The following is an 18,619-nucleotide window of genomic DNA, read 5'->3' on the forward strand; positions in this document are numbered from 1 at the left end:
AAATAGTTGGCATTTAGTAAAATCTTAGAAAGTATTAATTTTCCTTTTCTCCCTACCAGTAGTAACAATTAAGTGATTTAGGTGTGGTGGTGATTGCCCACAGCGGAAATTATGGCAGGATTCAGTAATTTTATTTATTTCTTTATTTTTGGCTGCTCCTCAGCACATGGAGTTCCTGGGCCAGGGATCAGATTTGAGCTGCAGTTGTGATCAATGCTGCAGCTGCAGCAATGCTGGATATCCTTTAACGCCCTGTGCTAGGCTGGGGATCAAACCCAGTTGCCCTAGACATGCTGCTGATCTGGTTGCACCACAGTGGGAACTCCAAGATTTGGTAATTTTAGTTTGAGATTTTCTCTTTAGAACGTCAAAGAATACCTGGTATTGAAGTGCTAAAATGTGTATGTGCAAATGTTTTCATAGAAGTCTTTCAAAGGTCCCCCACCCCCAAGGATCTCACTAAAGATAACTTGATAAAAGTAGTTTTGGAGCACAGCCAGTAAACTAGGAATGAAGAAATAATATTTTCACACCGAGGAACTCTTATGTACAATGAGAATCATAGGTGCTGGGGAAGCTTTGTTCCTATACAAAACACTCACTGACAATTCTACTTCTTGAACTTGAGAAATGGTGAAAGTTTCTTTATAAATGGATATCTAGGCCAGGCCTGGCAGGACAAAATAATTCTTTTTTTTCTTTTTAGGGCTGCACCCACAGCATATGGATATTCCCAGGCTAGGGGCCGAATTGGAACTGTAGATGCCGGCCTACACCACAGCTCACAGCAACGCTGGATCCTTAACCCGCTGAGAAAGGCCAGTGATTGAACCCGTGTCTTCATGGATCCTAGTCTGGTTCATTACCGCTGAGCCACAGTGGGAACTCTCAGGAGAAAATAATTCTTGAAATTTTCTTTTTGCTTTGAGTGTTGCCATTGTGGTGGAATACTGAGACTTTCCTTACCGTACTCTGTTGTTTGTAAAAAATCAAGCGAGTTAAATGAGTAAAACTCCTGTGTAGTGGTTGCCCTCCTGCCTCCAGACTTGACCCTTATCTGAACTAAGGGCTTTTAGTTTGGATTATTTATCTTGTTTTTTTTCCTTCTCTCACATCATAGAGGAAGTTCCTTGATGGCAACTCCTTAAATTCCTTAAGACCATCAAATATCCAGTGTTCAAATTTCCAGTGGTCTTAAATGTCATAGTGTGAATCAGTATACATATAAAATCTCTGATTTGCAGTTGGTTGGTAGTGACCCTTAAGTTCCTTTTAATCTAGAGGTTCCTTTCACTACCTCTCTTTTTCTCTCTCTCTTGCAATCTGTTTATTAAAGGAATCGGGTTTTATGTCCTTTAGAGTTTTCTAAGAGTCTAGATTTTAATGAATATATCCCTGTGGCTTAGTTGAACATATTCTTATGTCCTGTATATCTCCTATAAATTGGTGAGGCATACTTTTAGAATATATAATACATGCATGTGGTGAAGGTTTAAATGGTACAAAAAGATGTATATTGAAAATTCAGTCATTTTCTCCCACTGTACCTTAGCCGTCTTTCCCAGAGGCAATGACTGTGTCTAGAGTGCATGATCTGTTTTTATTAACCTGTTATATCACCATTAAGCATACTAAATATTTTAGTAATTCCAGAAGAATCCAGGATTCTTAATTTGTACATTTTAGTATTTAAAATTTTTTTTTATTGAAATATAGTTGATTTAAGTGTTGTGTTAGTTTCTGGTGTACAGCAAAATGGTTCGGTTATGCATGTATATATGTCTTTTTTCATATTCTTTTCAATTATAGGTTATTACGAGGTATTGACTATAGTTCCCTGTGCTCTACAGTAGGACCTTGTTTATTTGTTTTATATATAGTAGTTTGTATTTGCTAATCCCAAACTCCTAACTTTTCCCTCTTCACCTCTTCCCCCTTTGGTAACCATACTGTTTGTTTTCTATGTTTGTGAGTCTGTTTCTATTTTGTAATAAATAAATTCACTTGTACTGTATTTTAGATTAAACATAAGTGATATATGGTATTTGTCTTTGACTTACTTCACTTAGTATAATGTCTAGGTCCATATGTTGGTACAGATGACATTATTATTTCATTCTTTTTTATGGCTGAGTAGTATTTCATTATATATATATGTAAAATATATAATTTATAATATAAAACATAAAATATACATAATGTATATTATATAATAATATGTATATAATATGGAAGTTCCTTTTGTGGTTCAGTGGTTAATGAACCCGGCTAGGATCCATGAGGATGTGGATTTGATCCTTGGCCTTGCTCAGTGGGTTAAGGATCCCACATTGCTGTGGCTATGGTGTAGGCTGGCAGCTGTAGCTCTGACTCCACCCCTAGCCTGGGAATTTCCATATGCCATGGGTGTGGCCCTAAAAAGCAAAAAAAAATATATATATATATATATAAATATAAAATATATACAACCCCCCCCTTCTTTATCCATTCATCTGTCGATGGACACTTAGTTTGCTTTCATGTCTTGGCTGTTGTAAATAGTGCCTCTGTGAACACTGGGGTGCATTCATCTTTTTGAAGTAGAATTTTCTCTGGATATATGCCCAGGAGTGGGATGTTGGATCATTTAGTAATTCTTTTCTTAGTTTTTTAAGGAACCAGCATACTGTTCTCCATAGTGGTTGTACCAATTTATGTGCACACCAAGGAGGGTTCCCTTTTCTCTATACTTCCTTCAGCATTTATTTTTTGTGGACTTATTTAAATGATATTCTAACTGGTGTGAGGTGGTTATCTCATCATAGTTTTGATTTGCATTTCTCTGATAATTAGTGATGTTGAGCATTTGTTTATGTGCCTGTTGGACATCTGTATGTCTTCTTTGGAGAAATATCTATTTAGGTCTTCTGGGCATTTGTTTTATGGGGTTGTTTGGTTTTTTGATATTGAGTTGTATGGGCTATTTGTATATTTTGGAAATTAAGCCCTTGTAGGTCACATTGTTTGCAAATATTCTCTTCCAGTCCATAGGTTGACTTTCCTTTTCTTTTTTTTTCTTTTCTTTTCTTTTGTGTGTGTGTGTGTGTGTGTGTGTGTGTGTGTGTGTGTGTGTGTGTATGTATGTCTTTTCTAGGGCTGCACCTGTGGCATATGGAGGTTCCCAGGCTAGAGGTCTAATCAGAGCTGTGGCCACCGGCCTATGCCAGAGTCACAGCAAAGCTGGATCCAAGCCTCGTCTGCAACCTACACCACAGCTCACGGCAACACTGGATCCTTAACCCACTGATGGAGGCCAGGGATTGAACCCGCAACCTCATGGTTCTTAGTCGGATTCGTTAACTACTGAGCCACGATGGAAACTATGAGCCACGATGGGAAAGCATGACTTTTCATTTTTATTTATGGTTTCCTTTTTTTGTGTTAATGGTCATTTAGCACTTTGGTGTTTTCATGAAAGAAGTTGAGCCTGAGTCCTTCCTTGCCATCTTGTCTCTGAATCTGTTTATGGTTTCCTTTGATGTGTAAAAACTTGTAAGTTTATTAGGTCCTATTTGTTTATTTTTGCTTTTTTTTTAGGTTGCCTTGGGAGACCTAAGAAAACACTGGTATGATTTATGTCAGAGATTTTTTTTTTGCCTTTTCATTTTACAGCCACACCTAAAGCATATGCAAGTTCCTGGGCTAGGGGTCACACTGGAGTGGCATCTACTGGCCTATGCCACAGCCATGCTGGATCTGAACTACATCTGTGACCTATGCTGTAGCTTGTGACAACACTGGATCCTTAACCCACTGAGCAAGGCCAGGGATCGAACTCACATCCTCATGGATACTAGTCGGATTTGTTTCTGCTGCACCATGATGGGGACTCCCTATGTTGGTTCTTACCCCACTGATCCACAACAGGACCTCCATATGCCCATGTTGTCTTTTCGGAGTTGTATGTTGTACTGTCTTATATTTAAGTCTTTAAGCCATTTTGAGTTTATTTTTGTGCATGTTATGAAGCAGTGTTCTCACTTCATTGATTTACTTGTGGTTATCCAATTTCCCCAACACTACCTCCTGCAGAGACTGTCTTTTCCCCATTGTGTATTCTTGCCTCCTTTGTCAAAGATTAATTGTCAGTGGGTGTGTGGGTTTTATTTCTGGGCTTTCTGTTTTGTTCATTGATCCATGTGTCTTTTTTTTTTTTTGGTGGCAGTACCATGCTGTTTTTTGATAACTGTAGCTGTGTAGTGTCGTGTGAGTTGGAAGTGTTATGCATGTAGCTTTTGTTCTTTTTCCTTAGGATTGCTTTGGCAATTCTGGAAACTTTCCTTATGAAGGTTAGGATTATTTATTCTTGTTCTGTAAAAATTGTCATGGGTAATTTGATAGGGATCACATTAAATCTGTAGATTGCTTTGGGTAGTATGGCCATTAGAATTTTTTTTTTTTTTTGGTCTTTTTGCTATTTCTTGGGCCGCTCCCGCGGCATATGGAGATTCCCAGGCTAGGGGTCCAATTGGAGCTGTAGCCACTGGCCTACGCTAGGGCCACAGCAACTCGGGATCCGAGCCGCGTCTGCAACCTACACCACAGCTCACGGCAACGTCGGATCGTTAACCCACTGAGCAAGGGCAGGGATCGAACCCGCAACCTCATGGTTCCCAGTCGGATTTGTTAACCACTGCGCCACGACGGGAACTCCGGCCATTAGAATTTGATTTGAATACTATAAACCTATAAGATGGGGCACTGTTTTTTGGCAAAGCAGAATTTGTAAGGCGAGATGATAGTTAAATTATACGTTATAAGCCAGATTCCTTGGCACTGCAGTGGACTACTCTTCACACAGTGAACAACATGAAAAATAGACTGGTTAAGAGAAACATTAGAAAGAATCTTTTTTTTTTTTTGGTCTTTTTAGGGCTGCACCTTCGGCATATGGAGGTTTCAGGCTAAGAGTCCAGTCAGAGCTGTAGCTGCTAGCCTACTCCAGAGCTGTAGCAACTTGGGATCTGAACTGTGTCTGCAACCTACACCACATCTCGTAGCAACGCTGGATCCTTAACCCACTGAGTAGGCCAGGGATGGAACCCACATCCTCATGGGTGCTAGTCAGGTTTGTTAACCACTGAGCCCGACGGGAACTCCCAAGAATCTTTTTTAATGTTATTTGATACCTGTTACAGTTAGCTTTATTTTCTTAAATATGAAGGTAGAGGCGTTCTATGGGTTCTTCATCTTTAAAATGTGGGCATTATTTTTATCAATGGCCTTTGGTGGGTCTTGAGTAAGAAAGCACCTAGTACAGTACCAGGTGTGAAGGTACTTGAATGTTAGTTTCCTTTTCTATAAGTGTAGCCATAATTAACTGTGGGACTCTGTCTTTAGTAGAAAGTTTTAGGTACAAGACAGGTGGCCAGGGAAACCATACCCAGTTTAATGGGTTAGGTTAGGTCACAAATAGGTCAGAGTGAGCCAGGGTATACAGCCTGAACCACTTGGTTTGGACAGGTTGTGGAACATTGCTAGTTATAAAATGTGAGTAATACCTCTTGTACCCACTACACCCCCCCACCCTCACCCCCCTTTGCTGTCTGGCAGACAGTATAGTTCAGAAGATAGGTATTAGATCAGTTCTATGGGTACAAAGAACAGTGATTGGATTACTAGGAAGACAGAACAGCAGGGGGACCATGGGGAACCAGGGATAAAGCAAGCAGAAAGGCCAAAAGATGTAGATGTAGTTCCAGCAGTAGGAGGGCAAGCTGGTTGCAAAGTTTTATGCAGAAAGTCTAATGAGAAGAAAAGTAGGAGAGCAATTTCTGACTTCTTAAATGATGGTTTCTTTTATGAGACCTCAAAACCATTCGCTGGTGAGAATATTCCAACTAATCCTTGGGTTTGAATAGTAGGATATCAAATGGAGATGATGTTTGGATTTTATTACTGCTTATCAGCTAGAATCAGACATTTGGACCTGGGAAAATCACCATCTGTTAGTTTGCTTCTGCTTGATCGTGTAAGAAGTTTGTATGATGTTAGGCTTGTTAATAGGATGGAAATGTAAATGCCTTTGCTCACATCAGGTGATCTGTAGTATTTTGTTTGGGGGAAAGCATAACAATAGAGTGTTCTCAAGGAAATTCCCTCTAGTAGTTCTTTTTCTCATAGCTAGCAGTGGATCTGCATACTCTGTGGCTAGAATAGGCTTTATAATTAGAAAATAGTGATAAGTGGTTACTTATTAGCTATGGGAAATAAATTGTGTGGTGTTTCCTCCATCTAGAGAAGAACTGATTAAAGGATAAGAGATTGTTTTTCTTTGTTTGGCAAGTTTCTTTCTAAATCCAATCTAATAATCTTTGGGCAAATATGTCCAAGTATAAGGGACTTACCTGTGATTTGAACTACATCTGTTTCCTTTTTCTGGTGAATAATAAAGTAGTAAAGAGGCTAAGAGTTGTTAGTTTGTGAAAAGATTCTGAGGCAAGTAAATCTTGCTGCCAGTGTTTGCTCTTTAGGTTCCTTAATTTAAGCAGGTACTTTCATGTTCCTGTTCTGGAACAAACTCAGAAAGCAAATATTTTGGCGTATATTGGAGCAGAGTAGAGTATAAGAAATTGTCAAGGACATTGTGCATTCATCAACTAAAGTAGAATGTACCCACATGGCCTACATTATTTTTATACAATAGAACAACCTAGTTAAAATAGATAAAAATTTTTTTCTTCTTTCTTTCTTTTTTTTTTTTTTTAGGGCCACACCTGCGGCGTATGGAGGTTCCCAAGCTAGGGGTTGAGTTGGAGCTGTAGCTGCTGGCCTGCACCACAGCCACAGCAGCATAGGAGCCCAGCCACGTCTGTGACCTACAACACAGCTCACAGCAACACCAGATCCTTAACCCACTGAGTGAGGCCAGGGATTGAACCTGCATTCTCATGGATGCTAGTCAGGTTTGTTAACCACTGAGCCACGACAGAAACTCCAATAAAATATTTTAATTCATATTAATTTCTAGAGTTAAGACACCTCCCACCTTTTAAAGCATAGGCTCTTCATTTTTTTCAGTAAAATTTATGTGTTATTACCATTAACAGGAATTGCCCCAACTGTTGAAAAATGGTTATACTAGAATGAGCACTAATTTTGATTTGCTCTACATAATTATGGCATTAACTGGGTATTGTGCTAAGTGATCTAATCCTCACCACAACTCTGAAATGTCAGAAGTGGCGACTAGCCAAGGCCATAGCACTAAGAAATAGCTATTCCTTGGGAGTTCCTGTCGTGGCGCAGTGGTTAACAAATCCGACTAGGAACCATGAGGTTGCGGGTTCGGTCCCTGCCCTTACTCAGTGGGTTAACGATCTGGCATTGCTGAGTGCTGTGGTGTAGGTTGCAGACACGGCTCGGATCCCGTGTTGCTGTGGCTCTGGCATAGGCTATAGCTCCGATTTGACCTCTAGCCTGGGAACCTCCATATGCCACGGGAGCAGCCCAAAGAAATAGCAAAAAGACAAAAAAAAAAAAAAAAAAAAAAAAAAGACAAAAAAAAAAAGAAATAGCTATTCCTAGAGTAGAATCCAGGCTTTACATAGAAGTTAGGTGATCTTTTGCTTAAAAATTGAAGTGGTGTTTTTTAATTAAATTGCTGTATCTAAACCAAGGCCATGATATCATAGTTTACTTCTACCAAATTTCACAAATTAGAATTTGATAGCTAGGACAACCCCCCCCCTCAGCAGGGAGCTAAATTGGAATTGGAGTGTCTGAGTGTTGGCCTGTGAGGAGCTATGGGAGAGGGAAGAACTTGGATCTCCATATCTGTTTCTGTAGTTGTAAAGTTTCTGGGATTTTTTGTTTGTTTGTTTTGTCTTTTGTCTTTGAGGGCCGCACCCACGGCATATGGAGGTTCCCAGGCTAGGGGTTGAATTGGAGCTGTAGCTGCTGGCCTACAACACAGCCCACGGCAACACCGGATCCTTAACCCACTGAGAGAGGCTGGTATCGAACCTACAACCTCATGGTTCTTAGTTGGATTCGTTTCTGCTGTGCCACAACAGGAACTCCATGTTTGTGGACTTTTGAAGCCATGGAACATGTTTAATTTTGTTTTTCCCTTAGCCCCTTAATTACCTTCTCTCTCTTCTTTCCACTCCCAGGGCTAAGGGTGTTATGAATCCAGTAGGTTCAAACAAGTGTTAAGTGTGAAGGGCAGGAAGTCATGTTTGCTAGGACCGAGTTACTGCCTGAGGAGAAATGTGTCCTTAGAGAAGAGAGAGCCCAGGTACAGGGAGAGTAAAGATAGACACACTTTCATTTCCCATTGAAGACTGTCATTCGTGTGGATCTTGTAGGGCTAATGTAGAGGAGTGGTCTTACTGGACTGCTAGAAGGCCCTCGTTCTGTGTCTAAGTGGGTAAAAGGTAGTTTCTTTCTGAACTATAGTGAGGGGTCTGTTGAGCATATAGGAGCAGAGTGTGGGGTCCAAGAAATAATGAAGGATATTGTGCATTCATTGTCTAGAGTCAAAGGTTCTCTCAGTTGCCCAGGTTGTTCTGATACAATAGAATAGACAGAGGAGGGAGTTCCTGTCGTGGCTCAGTGGTTAACGAATCCGACTAGGAACCATGGGGTTTCGGGTTCGATCCCTGGCCTTGCTTAGTGAGTTAAGGATCTGGTGTTGCTGTGAGCTGTGTGTAGGTTGCAGATACGGCTTGGATCTGTCATTGCTGTGGCTGTGGTGTAGGCCGGCAGCTACTGCTCCGATTAGATCCCTAGCCTGGGAACCTCCATATGCTGCAGGTGCGGCCCCAGAAAAGACAAAAAGACAAAAAAAGAAAAAAAAGAAAGAATAGATAGAAGAGAACAACAAAATGAAGAATTCTCAGTTCTTAAAGTTTTAGCAATTTGGAGATCCATTTGTAAGAGTAAATAAATTTATAAGTGAGTTGAATTAGCAAGTTTTTGCAGGGGTGCTGTTCTTATTCTCATAGTTCCTTTCCCTACTGGGAATCCAGATGAACTCTTGAGAAAAGGTACTTGGTTATGTTATCTGGTATACGTGTTCAACCTGGCATTGGTGATAATGCTGAAAAATACTTGATGTATTTCATATGAACTTGGGACCTTAAATGTATCAGGGTCTAATAATACTATGATGGTGTTAAATAACCTTCATTTTGCATTTAGTTTTTAAAGTTTGAAAAGCATGCTGTTTGTCCTTTGGCAAAGCTCTCTGACATTGAACATGGAAACATTGAACATGGCAAAGCTTGTCCACGTTTTTTGTGGAATGACTTCTCTACCATTGGAGAGGTTCAGACTGTGTGATCTCTTAGAGGATGGGTTATAAAAATATATTGGTACACCTGAAACATATAATATTGCATATCAAGTATACCTCAATTTAAAAAAAAACACTGGAACTAAATTAAAGGCTGTGTCAGATGATCATATTCAGATTTTAAAGCTGACTTTGCAAAAAATAAATTAAAAAATAATAAAAAGGACTAATTTTCCCCCACTGATTGAACTCAACAGTTTTTGTTTTTTTGTTTGTTTTTTGTTTTTTTGGCTATGCCTGAGGCATGTGAAAGTGCTCAGGCTAGGGATTGAACCCATGACACGGTAGCAACCCAAGCCACTGTAGTGACAATGCTGGACCTTTAACCCACTGTGTCACAAGGGAACTCCCCAACAGTTCATAACAATGAGGCTGCCATTAAAATTTCAGAGGGGAAGGGAGTTCCCATTGTGGCTTAGTAGGTTACAAACCCGACTGGTATGCATGAGACTGCAGGTTCCACCCCTGGCCTTGCTCAGTGGGTTAAGGATCTGGTGCTGCTGTGAGCTGTGGTGTAGGCTGCAGACGAGGCTTGGATCCTGAGTTGATGTGACTGTGGTGTAGGCCAGCAGCTGTAGCTCCAATTCAACCCCTAGCCTGGGAACTTCCATATGCCAAAGATTCAGCCCTAAAAAGCAAAAAAAAAAAAAAAAAACAAAAAAACCACAAAAACTCAGAGGGGGGAAGAAATGTACACATCATATTGGAAATAGGTAAGTTTCACAACATTGTAAATCAGTTATAATTTAAACAAAGGAAAAAAAGAAATAGTTAACCTTTAGATTATATATACATTTTGTTCATTTGTAGAATTTAAAAATTAAAGATTTTCCCCAAACTAGAAAAATAAAACTGGAATAAAGCCTTTAAATTTTTTCTTTCCTCATTTCTCACCCACGTTAGGTTTTCGTAATTGCAATCAATTTCTGTGTTTCCTTCCTATTTGGAAATATAGTTACTTCATAAGACAGGCTGAGTTCTTAATAAAGGGGGGGATTCAAACCTCTTCTTTTTCCCACCATCCATATAACCTTATAATTGTACCATAAATGTAAATAAAAACTTATTTCCACTGATTCCAGTCCACCTAACAACTTTAAGTCCCTCACCATTTATTAGGCAGTTAATTTTTTGGAATAGGATGGTTTTTTACGATTTATGTGCTCTTGATGGTATCTGCATACACATTTTATTTTAAAAATATATAGTTTAATTCTCATTCATTTGTAATACAAATGTACTACAAATTTGTTCAGCTAATGCAAACAACAATCAGATAAAAACAACCCTTAGCGTTTATTCCCGTCAAGATTTTTGGTAGTTTTTATTTTTTAGTTTTCTGTCATATTCCAGGTCATTTGCGAGTTATCCTGTTACTACTGCTTAAGTTGTGAGAAACTGACCATCTTGGGTGAAAGTAGCAGAATTCCAAAGCCTTAAATGAACTTAACTGACTCACCATTTGCCCATCCCTGCACACCTTTTCAAGGAAAAGTAGACGGACAGATCTGTTAACATCATTGGGCAAGGGGCACAAACAAAGCATTCATTATCTTTTGGAAGATAGCAGCCGTGTTAAATCTTCGTCATTCTTTTTTGAAAATACGCAAAAACAAAATAGCACTACCAGAGGAGAGGTGCCAGGGTGCTTTGATATCACTACAGAGTTGAATGTCTCATTTGCAAACACTTTAAAGTAACATTGTATTGTATATAATGGGCTTCTCCTATTAGTTTGTTTGGCTATATTGGTGTCCCTTTTTTTCTGTTAATGGCTCACCAGCATCTGTTTGTATGGCTTTGTGAACAGTAGACTTCACTCACTGGTTTGTGTTGTCTCATATCCATCAGTTCCTTTTATGTGTTTCTTTAATACCTTGTACTACTTCATGGCGCTTTGTTAACTTTAAAAAAAAAAGTAATAGCGTTATTGAAACATAATTCATATACCACACATAGCCCAGTTGTGTAATCATCACCAAAATCAATTTTTTTTTTTGTCTTTTTGCCTTTTCTAGGGCCACTCCCATGGCATATGGAGGTTCCCAGGCTAGGAGTCTAATCAGAGCTGTAGCCACTGGCCTATGCCAGAGCCACAGCAACGCCAGATCTGAACCGTGTTTTCAACCTATACCACAGCTCATGGCAACGCCGGATCATTAACCCACTGAGCAAGGCCAGGGATTGAACTGGCAACCTCATGGTTCCTAGTCAGATTTGTTAACCACTGCACCACGACGGGAACTCCACCAAAATCAATTTTTAAATATTTGATTCAAGCCGTAAGAGTACTACCTGCTATTAAGATACCAAGAAGAATCTCTATACTTAAAAGCAGTCCCTCTAGCTACTGGCAACCACCAAATCTACTTACTGTCTCTCTAGATTTGCTTATTCTGGACATTTTGTATGAATGGAATCATGCATTATGTGGCTTTTGTGTCTGGCTTCTTTCCCTTAACATGTTTTCAAATTTCATCCATGTAGCACATATCTGTGCTTCATTCCTTTTTAGGGCTGAATAGTATTTCAGTCTTTGGACATATGGTATTTATTCATCAAATTTGTGGACATTTAGGTTGTTTCTACTTTTTGGCTTTTATGAATAATGCTGTTATGAACAACCATGTGCAAGTTTTTGTGTGGACCTAGGTTTTCATTTCTCTGGAGTATATACCTAGGAGTGGAATTGCTTGATCACATAGTAACGCTATGTTTAATCTTTTGAAGAACTAGCAAACTGTTCTCCATAACTGCTGCATATTTTACATTTCCAACACCAGTGTATGACAGTTCCAGCTTAACAATATCCTTGCCAACATTTATTATCCTTTTTGATTCTAACCATCCTAAGTAGGTGTGAAGTGGTATGTCATTGTGGTTTCAATTTGCATTTCCCTGATAGCTAATGATGCTGGGCATCTTTTTATATAGTGTATCTTCTTTGGAAAATTGTTTATACATATCCCTTTCCCATTTTTAATTGTTATTTCTTTATAATTACTGAGTTATAGTAATTCATTATATATTCTAGATACAGATCCTTTATTAGATATATTCTTTGCAGGTATGTTTCCATTCTGAGAGGTTGTGTTTTTCATTTTCTTGACAATTAAAAGTTTTAAATTTTGATGGAAACTGTTTTCTTCTGTTGCTTGTACTTTTGGTGTCATATTTAAGAAGCTATTGGCCTAATCCAAGGTCATGAAGATTTACACCTATGTTTCTTCTAAAAGTTTTATAGTTTTAGCTCTTATATAACTTTTTCTGTCTTCCCTGTTAAAACGTCAGCACCATTAAGAGGGCTCAGATGGTGTTTATCTAATTTATTTGTTCTTTGGGCCTTGTTTAAGGCTTGGAAAATACTAGCTACTCAATAATGATTAGTACTAATTTTGGAAAGACAGACTTTAAGGACCTATTATCAAAATATATTAAAACACCTAACTTGAAATACTTTGCTAGTTTTTTAAAAGAAGCTAGGACTGAAATACTATATTTTGTTGTTGCCAGGAATTGTATTAATACTGCAGATTTGGTTTAGAAGACTTTAAATGAGTGTGTTTATTATATTTGCATCTCTTAGGTCTCAGGGCTTGTCTCTCTTTAGCTTGCACAGAATTGTGCTTTGTAACTGTACAAAATTGGGCAAATTGAATTTGCTTTTCGACTTGAAAAGTTTGGTTTATTACTCTGGTCTCTGTCAGTGATTCTTATAGAATAAACCAATGAGCAAGTCCCATGTTTCTAAACTTCTTTGTTTCCTTGTGATAAACAAAAATGTTATGCCACTCTCCTGGAGTCTGATAACCACTCCTGGTAGGTATTAAAAGACAGGCTGTCTTTACTGATTATTTTACCAGTAAAGAGGACTTTGTGGGGTTTTGCTGCCATAGATTGTTAACTCCCTCCTGTAATATTAGATATGGAGTTAGGGTGACATCTGAAATGACGGCTTTAATAGTAATTATATTAAATTCACCTGTTGTGACTTTTGTCAAGACTGCTGTATACTTGGGGTTCTTGTCGTGGTGCCGTGGAAATGAATCTGACTAGGAACCGTGAGGTTGAGGGTTTGATCCCTGGCCTTGCTCAGTGGGTTAAGGATCCGGCGTTGCCGTGAGCTGTGGTGTAGATAGCAGACTCGGCTCAGATCTTGCGTGGCTGTGGTGTAGGCCGGCAGCTACAGCTCCGATTAGACCTCTAGCCTGGGAACCTCCATATGCCACAGGTGTGGCCCTAAAAAGACAAAAAAAGACCAAAAAAAAAAAATGATGTATACTTTGTCATTATAAAACTGTATACTAAATCTTTTAAGGAAGGAGAGTTGACACATGATAATGAGTGATTTTTTTTTTTTTACCTTAAACTAGGAGTCAGATTTTAGACTTTGTTTTTTTAGTAGCTTGATGTTTTAAAGTTATTTTAATAGGAAAAGTATCATGAACTAGTGCATTAACCAGTTGTGGGTATGTTGCCAGACTTTGGACAGAATCCTGGAGGAATGTTTTTAGGATTAAGTTAAGTCATGGATGAAAAAAAAATCATCTCATCTAATTTTTTTTTTTAAATGTAGGTTTAAGAGGGCCTCAGTAGTGAGTGTTTATAAAAAATGTGTATGTGTTTATATGTTATACACTAAACAGATTTAGGATTTTACATCAGAAAATAAATAAGGGAGTTACCATTGTGTCTCAGCAGGTTAAGAACCCAACTAGTATCCACGAGAATGCAGATTTGATCCCTGGCTTCCCTCAGTGGGTTAAGGGTCTGGCATGCCACAAGCTGTGGTGTAGGTTGCAGATGCGGCTTGGATCTCTATTGCTTCAGTTATGGCATAAGCTGGCAGCTGCAGCTCCAGTTCAACCCGTAGCCTGGGAACTTCCATATGCGATAGGTGTGGCCCCCCCAAAAAACTCCAGCAAACAATTCAATACCTTCCAAGGATAGACATGGTATTTGGATTTATTGCTTAGTTACAGTGACATGTCTGATGCTAAAGTGATGAACTTGTTTAATATGAGTTAGTATATATCTCAATTCTAGTGAAATTGACTCTAGGTTTATGTTTATGCTTGTGATTTTATCTTTTACTATAAAAATTTAGAAAAGCCTTCCAGTATTGAGTGCTGTACTTTTTATTTTGGGAATAGCAGATCATCTCTAATTCTTAAAACACCAGCCCTGAGTTTCCTTAATACTGCCACTGTCATTCTCATTCATGAAATTATCTTTTAGAAGATAGAATTTCGGGTACTAAATAGACATAATTTTAAGTCGTTTTTGGGGGGAGTAGAATCTTTCAATGAATTCTTCAGTATTTTAATCTCCCTATACCCATCCACCACTATATTTTATTGTGAACTTGAAAAAATTTGTTTTTGTATGTGTTTTCTTTGATCCATAGCAGTCAGTTAATTATGAAACAGAAGCACAAAACAAAATACCCCAAACTGGAGTTCGTTCCCGTCGTGGCGCAGTGGTTAACGAATCCGACTAGGAACCATTGCGGGTTTGATCCCTGGCCTTGCTCAGTGGGTTAATGATCCGGCGTTGCCGTGAGCTGTGGTGTAGGTCACAGACTGGCTCGGACCCCACGTTGCAGTGGCTCTGGTGTAGGCCGGCAGCCACAGCTCTGATTAGACCCCTAGTCTGGGAACTCCATATGCCACAGGAGTGGCCCTAGAAAAGGTAAAAAGACAAAAAAACAAAACAAAACAAAACCAGGAGTTCCCGTCGTGGCGCAGTGGTTAACGAATCCGACTAGGAACCATGAGGTTGCGGGTTCGATCCCTGCCCTTGCTCAGTGGGTTAACGATCCGGCATTGCTGTGAGCTGTGGTGTAGGTTGCAGACGCGGCTCGGATCCCGAGTTGCTGTGGCTCTGGTGTAGGCCGGTGGCTACAGCTCCGATTCAACCCCTAGCCTGGGAACCTCCGTATGCCGTGGGAGCGGCCCAAGAAATAGCAAAAAGACAAAAAACAAACAAACAAACAAAAAAAACAAAACCAAAAAACCCCAAACTGAAGCTTCCACAGCATCAAACGATTAGCAGAGTTCCTATACTTGAAAGTAGTGGGGGTGAGGTGGGGGGTTGAGTGAAATGAATGATTTATTAGTATTCTATGTTCTCTTCAGTTAAGCTGTTTTTTTTTTTTTTTTCTTTTGACATTTAAGTAGGTTCCAATTATGTAAAACAGATTGAATTTTCTCGTTTTTATCTTATTTTGTTTTAGAAATAATTTATTATATATAATTAATTTAGAAAAGATTTGCAGCATTGTACTTGTTTGGGCAGTTTTTTTGGAATGCCATTTGGAGACTTGACATGTACCTCTGTTGTGCTTTTTGCAGTGCCTTGGGTAAGTGCTAAACTTGCGTTGTTCTCACTGAATTTGTCGGATAAGTTTAAAAGTATGGCCACAGTCTTTTTTTTTTTTTTTTTTTTGTCTTTTTGCTATTTCTTGGGCCGCTCCCGCGGCATATGGAGGTTCCCAGGCTGGGGTCGAATCGGAGCTGTAGCTGCCGGCCTATGCCAGAGCCACAGCAAAGCTGGATCCGAGCCGCGTCTGCAACCTACACCACAGCTCATGGCAACGTCGTTAACCCACTGAGCAAGGGCAGGGACCTAACCCGCAACCTCATGGTTCCTAGTCGGATTCGTTAACCACTGCGCCACGACGGGAACTCCCTGGCCACAGTCTTAATGGTAAGTGATTTTGCTTAAAGTTGCTGTAAATAGCAAATAATTTAGGTGGCCAGCCTATTTTTTTTAAATAATCATTTTTCTAGTTTTGGGGATCATGCAGGGCTGGTTTTCAAAAAATATATTTTTAAAAGATTTATTAAAAATATGGGTCTTATCTACTTTGTTTTTGTGATTCTTGGCAGAAATTATCATAAATGGCTTATATTCTTAGAGCAAACTAAGGCGGTAGATACTGAACCTGCTGAGGTACTGCCCAAGAAGAGCTTTTAAAAACAGCCTGAGAAGACACTCCCTTTTCAGTTTAGTTTGAGCAACAGATATATCTTGTACTAACCTAAAATAGAAGTTCTAATTAATGCTTTAAAATTGTATCTGAAAATAGTGTTTCAAAAATATGTCTTAAAAGCAAGCTATTAATTCTTGTATACAAGTTTTCACTGAATAAGTTTAGTAGTGAACTTTCTCCCAAGACCTGAATTTTATCCATTTACCCCATTTAACTACTAATATTTCTATGTCTGTGTCTAAGGCTGTGATAATGTGGTTATGTCATATCATTGTTTGAGCTCCTTTTTATCCTTTTTTCTGATTTTTGCCTTAAAGCCACTTTATAGAGCATTAACTAATGTAATTAATTTAGACTGAATACACTGATTGAAATACTAATGCCAGTATTGCCACAATGACAGATAAAATGCCGCATTTTAAATCTGTTCCATCTAGTAGTAGAGAGTAGCTCATTGTTTTATCAAATAAAGTTTACATTCCAGTTGAAAGCCCTTTTAAAATGTGTTCATGTTGCTGTACAGTGGGAAAATTAAAAAAATTATAAAAAAATGTGTTCATGTATAAAATATATAGTCCTTTTCCCTAATCAATCATTTAAAAAACAATTAGTTTATACTCTGAAGGTGAGCCATGAAATTGAGTTATATGATTACCACACTTGCAAAAACAACTGCTTAATGTTTTGGACTTCATTATGAATAGGAAAACAGAATGAGGAAAACCATATGGGAGAATAATTTGCTTCCTGAGGAATAGAGCAGTAGAGAAACCACAATAAACCAAGCATTAGATTTTATATTATTTACTTGTTGCCTTCATTCCTTTCCACTTTCCTTAAATGTTTGTGAAACACCTGGTTTTCTCTAGAGTTGCAGTGTCTATAACTGAAGGTTTCTGCTAGATTTGTTTCTACATGGCATCCTTTTGAACATTATATGATGTCGCATCTAGTATCCAGGGCCTGTATTTTAAGTTCACAGATTATACAAGTAAATAATAAGCACCTTTGTGTTTAAAAACATGCTTTATTTAGCTTTTAGTAAGTAGAACTTTCTTCAGCTAGTGCTTTTCAAATAGTAAAAATTTTTATTGTGTAAAGGAGGAAGAGAACTTAGCATCTGCATCAGGATCATTTTTTCCCATATCCTATTAGCTAATTCCAAGATTGTTTTATATGGTATCCACCCATTTCATTTGGCTGCAACCTTTGCTCTTATGAAAGTAAGACTGATTGTTCTGAATTGCTCTGTATATGTGCTTTGGCACAGCATGAAGGTACCCTTAATAACATCTCCATTGTCTTTAAACCAGCTTGCATTTATGACTACAAATAAATGGGTGTGACAGGAGGGCAGGACAGATAATGGTTCTTTTTTTCCACCCCTAGTGTTTAACAAAACTGCTTTGGACTATGAGCTTTTTGTGTTCCCTGGACTACCTACTATATTTTCTGTATATTGTTCCTAGTCAGCTAACATGTTTGCATATTACTTTGACAAGCCTACAGTCTACCACTTTGAATTCTTTTTGTGGAGGCAAGTGAAACAAAGTTTGTGGGAAGAAGTTGAGTGGCCTTACCTCTATTGGCATTTGTTATTTTTCCACTTGCATGTTTAAATATATGCTTAAATTATTTTGTGTGACTGACTATTGTCCTCCAAGTGTTTGTTTACTTTTGTCTGGTTTAGAAATTTGGGAATGGCCTTTTTTTTTTTTTTTTTTAAGGGCCACACCCACAGCATATGGAAGTTCCCAGGCTAGCAGTCAGATCGGAGCTTTAGCTGCTGGCCTACGCCACAGCCACAACAACTCGGGATCTGAGCCATATCTGTGACCTACACCACAACTCACAGCAACAGTGGATCTCAACGCACTGAGCGAGGCCAGGGATTGAACTCATATCCTCATGGATACTAGTCAGATTCCCTTCTGTTGATCCATGACAGGAACTCCACTCTTCCTTTTTCAGTGCACAGTAATACTGTCTTTACTGTGTAATTTCTTTTGAAACAAGGGGTTTCTATAGAAAAAAATTGTTGGTTATTTTAGTGGCTTTGTTTTATTGTATTTACTTTTTTGGCTGTGCCTGTGACATGAAGAAATTCCTGGGCCAGAGATCAAAGCTACACCACAGCAGTGACAATACCGAATCCTTTAAATCCTTAACCCCTAGGCCACCAGGGAACTCCAGATGGTGAGAGATTCGATTCTGTATTGACCGTGAAATAAAGATATTATTTGTGCCATACTTTATTCTGTCTTAAATAGTTTTATCAATAGTTTTAT

At 38.7% G+C, this 18,619-nt stretch overlaps 1 protein-coding gene across 7 annotated transcripts in view; it reads left to right on the plus strand.

The window, feature by feature from the left end:
- Window positions 1–18,619, plus strand: part of FBXO34 (F-box protein 34) — a 90,350-nt gene that overhangs the window by 20,261 nt on the left and 51,470 nt on the right. The window lies entirely within an intron of this gene.

This window comes from Sus scrofa, chromosome 1 (assembly GCF_000003025.6).
Source record: "Sus scrofa isolate TJ Tabasco breed Duroc chromosome 1, Sscrofa11.1, whole genome shotgun sequence".
Classification (NCBI taxonomy): domain Eukaryota; kingdom Metazoa; phylum Chordata; class Mammalia; order Artiodactyla; family Suidae; genus Sus; species Sus scrofa.